General features: G+C 39.6%; 1 long non-coding RNA gene across 5 annotated transcripts; it reads right to left on the reverse strand.

The window, feature by feature from the left end:
* Positions 1 to 106: 106 nt before the first annotated feature.
* Positions 107 to 4548, reverse strand: LOC147794772 (uncharacterized). Of its 5 annotated transcripts, XR_015419895.1 has the most exons (7): positions 4210 to 4548; positions 4049 to 4130; positions 3438 to 3516; positions 1682 to 2487; positions 1516 to 1571; positions 1107 to 1222; positions 561 to 998 (listed from the first exon to the last, which is right to left on the reverse strand). It is a non-coding gene; the product is annotated as an uncharacterized LOC147794772 (long non-coding RNA). The 5 variants fall into 5 exon arrangements; XR_015419892.1 differs by adding an exon at positions 107 to 554 and having other exon boundaries at positions 766 to 1571; XR_015419891.1 differs by adding an exon at positions 107 to 554 and having other exon boundaries at positions 761 to 1571.
* Between the last annotated feature and the right edge of the window lie 5634 nt (positions 4549 to 10182).

Below are 10182 nucleotides of genomic sequence, written 5' to 3' on the forward strand. Positions count from 1 at the left end.
CGACCCGATTTTCGAGGCTTCGAAAAATCGAATCGTGACCAAAAAGGACGAAATCGAAAACAAACAAAAGGAAAATAAAAGAAAAGAAAACCAAAGTAAAAAGATAAAAAAAAAATACTTTGAATTAAAACAAAAGAGAGAAATTTTGTTGGTTAATTATTACAAAAGAAATTGCAAATATAAAATGAAATACAAAATACTCTAAAAGACCGAAAAGGGACTGACGCTCCGGAACGACCCCCTTTGTAACGCCCCTAATTTTCTCCACCCTAATTAGCGACGTTACCTTATACTCGTCAAATCAACAGGACAAGAGTTCACATGGGACAGTCTCAATAACGAAAATGCATTCATCAATTTAAACAATCCGTACCTAGAAAACGATTGCGACAACCTAGCCTAGAAGTAATCAACAGAGAACTAGAGGAACAATTCGCAAAACTAAGAACCCAAAAGAATCCAACAGGCGCCTACGACACTACAAACTCTCCCCAAGATTTCCATGGCCCTTCGCATCATCCACTGTCACCCGTACATGGGAGCCTTGCCCTTTCCTGAAAATATTGGTAGCACGTGGCTTGAGTATTATATAAAATACCCAGTAAGTCGCCCCACTGTTGGGGTTAAGCATATATTCATACATTCGGATACAAGTAGTCGCACACAATACATGCAAGCAGTTGCACACAATACACGTACATGACGCACGCAACACACATACATGTCACAGAGAATACCCATACATGTCGCACATCATTACCATACATGCCGCACAATGTTAGAAGAACGCAGCTGAGAGAGAGGTTTGTCTTCCATTCCTTCCCATGGCCTTAGGCCCTTGCCTTGTCCGGGCGGGGGTGGATGCATGGTAATTTCCCACACATGGCCCACGTGTGTGACTGTGGGCCCACCAGGCGAGCTTGCAAGCGAACTCCCTGGGCCTGGCTTGGTCGGGTATGTATGACATACAATACCGGACGCCATGGACAAAGGAGGGCCTGCATGATATCGTGGCGAACACAATATCGAATATACGCATCCATACCATCAGTAGCATAACGGGGGAGTGCTCCAACCATAGCGTGCATGAGGTTCTTAAGGTTTACCTCCATGGCATTACACATACGACGCTCCATCCCCTCGCCGCATTACGTAGCATAACCGGGTCCACATTAGGCAAGCATAACATAGCATAACCGGGTCCACATTGAGCAAGCATGTCCTAGCATACTAGTCATCTTATTCTTGGCATGTGGGGTTCTCATTACAATCATGACGTGTCAATCAAGCTCATCATACATACAGGGCGACAAAACGCGTCACAACATCATATTCATAAACATGGCATACATAGCAATTCACTGCAAGAATCACATACATAAACAAAGCATGCATAGCATTTCACGGCAAGAAACATCTAACCTAGCATACAGCAACAACATATGGTGCATGCAAGGGCCACAGGGCACGCACCAACATACATACAAAACTAACGCCAACAGTAAGGTTACTTACCTCCTTGGCCTTGGCCGAAGTCACCCACAATGCTAACTCCAGCGCCTAACTACCTCCTATAAGATAACATGATACACTTAGAGCTCCTTCACAACTAGCTCTCATGCCTAGCTACCAAGGTACGTCCCTATCACAATCTATTTTATCACAATGGAGTTATACTGACCTCAGATGGCTGAAACAAGGGTGGGAATGGCTCCAGAAGGGTCAAAAACCTAGAAACCGGTATGCTATACAGATGTCGAGCCGCCGAGCCGCGCCGCCAAGCTGTCGAGCCGCGTCGCCAAGCCGCACAGCCAAGCTGACCTAGCCGAGCCGCTGGTGGAGTCGAAACCGACGGGCTACGAAGAACCCTAACGGCGTAGGGTTTCTGGGCGCACCTCTGGTTTGGGCCGAAAAGGAATGAGGCCCAATGGTGGTGTCTGAGCGTGGCCTGCGAGGTGTGGGCTGCACGCCAGCTGAGATGAACCACGGAATGCCGAGGGTCGACCCGCGCCTGCCGCTTCGTCTTCCCCGCCCGAACGCCTCAATAGCCCTAATCGCGAGCTTAGCTGCTGTCACCTGTGGAAGCATCGTCGTTCGTCCATCTCCGGTGGCGCGTTTGTCCTTCCTTGCCCGACGTACACTAGCGCCTGCTCCTACCCAAAGCTCGCGGCATTATTGAACCCGATCTGAAGTCTCGCGACATTTTCGATCCCTCACCTAAACCCTTCGGCTCCTCCCTCACAGGTATGACAGTCACTCAACAAGGAAAAGACGGCTACTAAGGTACCTAGGGTTTAATACGCATTAATACGCTTTGGCTGGCAAGGCATGCCTCACCGGAAATCCCATGACTTCCGCCGAGATTTAAGGAGTTTCCCCTTTTTTTTTTTTCTTTTTTTTGCCTTTTTTGAAACCCCTACCGTTACACCCTCTGTGACTGTACAGCTCTCAAACGTTCCTCTACCTCGACCAGCAGCCAGTGAACACCTGAGAAAAATGAAGGAGAACGAGATGAGTATAAAAATTATACTCAGTAAGCCACCTACTTGTAGGCTCTCTTCGCATCTTAATTTAACAGAACTCCCGTGGTTTCCTAATTCGGTTCTAGAACATCAGGTTCTAACCTTAGTCTCTTGGGGCTTGCCCCTTGGGTTTCACCGGTTCATCGTCCTTTCATTAGTCACCTAGAGGTTCCTTATGCCAAGCTGATATGGTCGGTATCTCTCTATGAGGCGCTACCTCTACATGGCTATCTAGGACTGCATGGTATCTAGCCTAGGGGTGTGCTGAATACCCCTACGCCCATATAGTTCTCCTATGGGGGGTGCGACCCAACCCGTTCCCATGCAGCTAATGGGCTGTACGACGTGGGGACACATTTCCCATGCGAAATGGCTAAGAGCAGTAAGGACTGATCAGGGACCCTTGGTCCTCCCACGAAGCTATAGATACCGTTCTCACGCTAGCAATCTATGAACCCTCCTAGGTACTTTCTTGCCGTGGTAAACCGCTAAGTTTCTAGAGAAAAATTAAGTCTGTCTAGAGCGGCATATCGCTCCTAACAGAAATTCCCTAATCCTATCATAGAAATGGGCCCTAGCAATTAACAGAGGGTGCATGCAATCTTCTTCTAACATCATAGTATGTAATTCATGCAAACTAGGCATACCGGCTCAACGGGGCGATGACCTCCATCAAGCACCCAGAGCACGAAGTTCGCGCTCAATGGGGCGAATTCGTCCATCAAGCACCCGAAACCCGACATACACAATTCTAACATAAATTAAACGCATGCATACGTACAACGGAATCTTAACAATCCATTTAATTAATCTCATTCATGGAGAGCTAATTTAAGGCAAAATTACTAACATGCATACATAAAATCCAAGCGAACCCTACAAGTATTTCTTCCTAAATACCGGGTGGTGACTTACCTGGTTGACGCGTGCCCTTTCGCTAGCGTTTCTTTGCCCGTGAGGTGTCCAAAAATACTGATTTCTCTAAATTAAGTTCCTATTCACGTAAAAACAGTATTAGAACTGGAACCGGGACAAAAATTGGGAAAACAGAAAACAACCGGGCCAAATTGGCCATTCCACGCGCGCGGGAAGGCGCCAGTCGCAGGCTGCACGCGCGCCTGCCACTCGCGCTCGCCTCCGCGTAGTCGCGGGTCGGCCGGTCCAGTCGGCTCGGCTCGCGTCGCGGTTCGGCCCGGCTTGCAGGTGACACGTGTCGACGCCTCGCTGGAGCTGCGTTGCTCCAGCCGATGGTCGACGTTTGTTCGGCGCCTGTCGCCACCGTCCGCCGCTCGCCGGCTGACTCCCTTCTTTTTTTTTTTCTTTTTTTTTTCTTCTTTCTTCTCTGCCCTCTGAAAACCGAAACACAACCTTCTTTTTCGATTTTCATATCTTTCGATCCGTAGATCGGATCGACATGATTCCTTCAACAAAGTGTTAGATCGTGTTACTGGCTACTTCCTCGTATTTTTTTTTCGTAATTTTCGATTAACTACCGGACGAGTTAAGAAGGTCGAAATTTCGCTCACCGTTCTCGGACGACTCTCGGATCTCCGCCTTCGGGTTGAGGTCTCGGCCAAACTTCTTCACAGATCATGCGTAGAGTTGTTCCTAGATGAATATATCAAGATTTCAGATCTTGATTCACAAAGGAAAACCGTAGATCTGAGAAAACGTTCAAGATCCTTACCTTGCGGGTTTTCCGACTTCTTGATGAAAAATGGGACTCCGGCCACCCACATTCTCTTTTCCCTTCCAAGAAAGTCTCTTTGCATGATCTTCACCTCCTTGCATCATGATCTTCACCGGAATAGACTCCGACGGTAGTTTTTGGTGAGTCTTCCGACGGTTCATCCTTTCTCCTCTCTCTAGGTTCTCTCTACCCCTTTCTCTCACTATCTCTCTTTTGCAGGATTATGGATGGGGTTTCCTTTGGACCCGTTAGGTGGTTGGAGGGGCAAATTTACCTATTTGCCCCTCTCAACTTTTCCTATATATATATTTTTTTCTTTTTCTTCTTTCTTCGAGTATTACACCCTAATTTTAACTTTTCCAATTTTTCGTAGAAATACAATGTAGTTGGATGTTTCTTAAATATTATTATCAATATTTTAAGATTTAATTTACTTGTGCAGATATTATTGTCAATAATTATGCAATTGGTAGGAATCACATAATATATCTCTTTTTAAGTCTATAAAGATTTTTGAGTTATAAGTAATCTTTAATTCTAGGGACGTTAATTTGATGCTTCTCACTGCAATTGGTTTGGTGTTTAGACATTGAATCAATAATATACTGTCACCTAGGGAATGCTATTATGCTTCTTTTTTTAAAACTTTATTTTGTAGTAAATTTTGATCACTATTTTATTTGATGTTGGAGAATCTTTGTTTCATCTGGGGATTAGGCCTTTTATGTGTCTTTGTGCTTTGTATGGTGTTAAAGAAGTTGTCCGTTAATGCATTTGATATTCTCTTTGTTATAATGTTCCTGCCGTTGTATGGGGTTAAAAAGTGATTGTTTGAAATATTAGTGTCTCGGAATGATGACGGTTCTTGGTATAATAATTATCCAGGTGGTTGCTTTGATAGAATCCAAAATAATGAATGCTCTAGAAATTGGTTGTCTTGGAATGATAATTTTTACACTATTGTTTGCTTGGGTACAATAATTGTCAAACCATAATGGTTGCCTTGATAGAATCCAAATTAATGGTTGTTCGAGATATTGATTGTCTTGGAATGATAATTGTTGTGAAATATCGGTTTTCTTGGTGTATTAACTGCCCAAACATAATGGTTGCCTTTATACATTAGCTGTTCAGACATAATGGTATCCTTGGTATAGTAGTTGGTTTTCTTGGTACACTAGTTGTCCAAACACAGCGGTTGCCTTGGTACACTAGTTGTCCAAATATAACGGTGTGATGTCCCACATTGGTTGGGGAGGAGAACAAATCATCCTTTATAAGGGTGTGGAAACCTTCCCCTAGCAGACGCGTTTTAAAGCCCTGCCCAAAAGGGAAAGCCCAAAGAAGACAATATCTGCTAGCGGATCTAGGTCGTTACAAATGGTATCAAAGCCAGTCATCGGACAATGTGCCAGCCTTCTCGCTATTCCCCGTAGGGAGGTAGACACAAGGCGGTGTGCCAGTAAGGACGCTGGACCCCAAAGGGGGTGGATTTGGGGGTGGTCTCACATCGATTAGATAAAGTGTGCCAGTAAGGACGCTGGACCCCAAAGGGGGTGGATTTGGGGGTGGTCTCACATCGATTAGATAAAGGAATGAGTGCCAGCGAGAACGCTGGGTCCCGAAGGGGGGTGGATTGTGATGTCCCACATTGGTTGGGGAGGAGAATAAATCACCCTGTGTGCCAGTAAGGACGCTGGACCCCAAAGGGGTGGATTTGGGAGTGGTCTAAAAATGTGAAAATAATAAAAATAAACATAAAAATGAAAATAATCAAATGTCAACAAGGATGTGAAAATAATCAAAATAAACAAAAAATAAAAAATAAACCTGATGTGAAAATCATCAAAATAATAATCAAATGTCAACAAGGATTGATGTGAAAATATGTCAACAAGAATGTAAAAATAATCAAAATAAACAGAAAAATAAAAATGTCAACAAGGATGTGAAAATAATCAAAATGTACAAAAAAAAAAAAAAAAAAAAAAAAAAAAAAAAAAAATTGTACAAAAAAAAATAAACAGAAAAATAAAAATGTCAACAAGAGGAATGTGTACAAAAAAAAATAAACAGAAAAATAAAAATGTCAACAAGAGGAATGTGTAAAAATGAAAAATATAATAATAATAATAATAAATAAACAAATAAAACAATAAAAATAAACAGATAAACAAATAATAAAAATGTCAACAAAGATATGAAAATAATAAAAATAAACAGAAAATGTCAACAAAGATATGAAAGTAATAAAAATAAACAGAAAAATAAAAATGTCAACATGTATGTGAATCAAAATAAACAGAAAAAACAAAAATGTCAACAAGGATGTGAAAACAAGGAAACAGAAAAACAAAAATGTCAACAAGGATGTGAAAACATCAAAATAAACAGAAAAAACAAAAATGTCAACAAGGATGTGAAAACAAGGAAACAGAAAAACAAAAATGTCAACAAGGATGTGAAAACAAGGAAACAGAAAAATAAAAATGTCAGAAAAATAAAAATGTCAACAAGGATGTGAAAACAAGGATATAAACAGACAAATATAAAAAAATATATACGTGAACATCAAAATAAACAGAAAAATAAAAATGTCAGTAAAATAATTAAAATATACAGAAAAAATAAATAAAATAAATGTCAACAAGTGAAAATAAACAGAAAAATAAAAATGTGAAATCCAGATCTATAAATAATAATAATAAATAAATAATCAAAATAAACAGAAAAATAAATGTCAACAACGATGTGAAAATAATCAAAATAAATAGAAAAATAAAAATGTCAACAGGGATATGATCCATATCTAAAAATAATAATAATAATAATAAATAAACAGAAATAATTATAAAAGAATATATACGTGAAAATAATAAAAAATATAATAATAATAATAATAAATAAACAAATAAAAACAATAAAAATAAACAGATAAACAGACAAATATAAAAAAATATATACGTGAAAATAATCAAAATAAACAGAAAAATAAAAATGTCAACAAGGATAAAAACTACTGAAGAGATTTTGGTATGTAATTATAAACAGAAGAATAAAAATGTCAACAAGGATAAAAACTACCTGAAGAGATTTTGGTATGTAATTCCTATCTCAGATTTATCTCAGATTTCTTTTTCGTTAAGAAATTAATTTAAGATCAAATATTCCTTCATATTTTACTAGATCATGTAATAATTGAAAATAAATATAGAATTGGAAGAATATCTTCTTTAGAGAATTGAAAATGTGGAGAGATTTTGGTATGTAATTACAGTCAAATCAGATTTTTTCTTTGTAGTTATGGTTATAAGAAATCAATTTAGGATCAAATATTCCTTCATGTTTTATGAGATCATGTAATAATTGAAAATAAATATAGAATTGGAAAATATCTTCTTACAGAATTGAAAATGTTTACCCAACTGAAATCTATTTACAGAAGGAAATAAAACCAGAAATATCAGACGACACGAAACTCTATTAAATTTTGTCTAACATGAAATATCAGAATTTTAACATGTAAATTAGAGAAATAATTTTATAAAGTTCAAACTAACTGATGTCATGGGCTCACATAGGTTGACTTGGATTTCAAATGATGGAATCGAACTTTCATTAACGATATATACGTAACAACGACTTAAGCTAACCAGGTAAGTGGTTCACCCGTCGTAGGTTACGCGCTATTTGCTGTATGTTGGCACGTGCTCGTGGATTTGCACATGTCATTAAATTGTATGCTAGTTTAATGTGCTTAAGTACGAAATCATGTGAACGTGAATGTATGCTATGTATGCTGCTTAGTTTGATGTGATATGTTATGCATGTGACGATATGTGATCCTTGAATGATTATGACATGTTTGTATGGAATATGTGAATGTAAACAGCATGAATTGTATGACGTGAAACACGGTAAACTGTCTGGAATCATAACCCCGATAGGGATATGTATGAAATGTGAATTGAAAAATGTGAATGACATGAAGCATGGAACATGACAAGGGGTTTATGATCGTTAATGATAAATATAGAAGTAGGGGGGACCTCATGCATTATGTGTGTTCATGCATCTGGGAGGATACCCCCATCCCATCACGAGGGTATGGACACGTACATCCAATGGCAGGACGACGATCGTTATGCTTTGCATAGCGTTGCCGTGACGGTTCTAGTTTTAACGGGTTCCGGCATAAGGGGCTCCCAGAGTATGCCTACCGGATAAGGAAAGTGGTCCAGCAGTGTGCGAACTATAGCTGGTGAGCCCATACTCGCACGTATGGGCTGTGTGTAGAGTATTGGTACACGTCCACGATTACCCGTTAGGACAACACCGTAGGGAAAACGAAACGATAGGTCCCATGATTTCATTGCGTGTGATTGTTGCATAACCCCGATAGGGGGTCACTTACTGAGTATTCTAGAAATGCTCAAGCCTCGTGCTACTTTACTTTTTCAGATAAGGGCAAGGCACCCATGTGACATCGACGGCGACATCGTACACCCCGGGACCGTGGCACATGCATAGGGTAGTTTTTTTTTTTTCCATTTCATAGTCTAGGTTGAATTCGGTTTGCAACATTAGTATAGGTTAGTATAGGTTGAATTGTATTTGCATAATAAACCATAGGGTAGTATAAGACATTCATTTCGGTTTTGTTCCTTTTTCTTTATTTAATGTTCTTTTCCTTTCTTTCCCTTGTAATCATTTTCTCTCTTACGAGGTAATAAAAGGCGAGTGTAAGTCGCATTTATGAACAGGGCCATTTAATGTATATTCCACATTTCAAGCTATAGTAATAGCCTTAGATTAAATAGGTAAAATTTAGGGTCGTTACAAACGGTATCCTTGCTACACTAGTTGTCCAGACATAAAGGTTGCCTTGGTATCGTAGTTGTCCAGACATAATGGTTACTTTGGTACACTAGGTGTCTAAGACATGATGGTTTCCTTGATACACTAGCTGTCCATACATAATGGTTGCCTGGGTACACTAGTTGTCCCGACATAATGGTTTCCTTGGTACATTAACTGTTCAGACATAATGGTTGCCTTTGTTGTCGTAGTACATTAATTGTCTAGACATAATGGTTGCCTTGATACACTAGTTGTCGAGACATAATAGTTTCCTTGATACACTAGTTATCTAGACATAATGGTTTCTTTGGTATAGTAGTTGTCTAGACAAGTTGCTGCCTTGATACAGTAGCTATCTAGACATAATGGTTTCTTTGATATACTAGCTGTCCTGACATAACGATTGCCTTGGTACAGTAGCTGTCTAGACATAATAGTTTCTTTGGTACACTAGCTGTCTAGAAATAATGGTTGCCTTGGTACATTAGCTGTTCAGACATAATGGTTACCTTGGTACACTAGCTATCCAGACATAATGGTTCGCTTGGTACACTAGATGTCCAGACATAACGGTTGCCTTGATAGACTAGTTGTCCAGACTTAACGGTTGCCTTGGTAAAGTAGCTATCCAGATATAATGGTTGCCTTGGTACACTAGCGGTCCATACATAGTGGTTGCTTTGGTACACTAGCTACCCAGACATAATGGTTGCCTTGGTACACTAATTATCTAGACATAATGGTTGCCTTAGTACATTAACTTTCCAGACATAATGGTTTCTTCGGTTTCTTCGGTACATTAACTGTCCAAACATAATGGTTGTCTTGGTACATTAACTGTCCAAACATAATGGTTGCAAGGTACACTAATTGTCTAGACATACTGGTTTCAACGAAACCCTATGGGTGTTATGTTTTTCAAACCTTAGTTTAGGTTCGAAGTAAGATTCATTGGATTAGTCTTGATCAAGCTAATTCTGGAATTAGTCGTCTTGGGATTTAAGAGTGACCATCATAGATTCCAAGTTCGATCTAAGAGTTATAAATCCTTCTAACTAGCTTTTGGTTGTTATAATTCGTTAAGTTAGCTTTATTTGTGAAATTTTGCAA

This window comes from Cucurbita pepo, chromosome 1 (assembly GCF_057944985.1).
Source record: "Cucurbita pepo subsp. pepo isolate OVF chromosome 1, ASM5794498v1, whole genome shotgun sequence".
NCBI classification, from domain to species: Eukaryota; Viridiplantae; Streptophyta; class Magnoliopsida; order Cucurbitales; family Cucurbitaceae; genus Cucurbita; species Cucurbita pepo.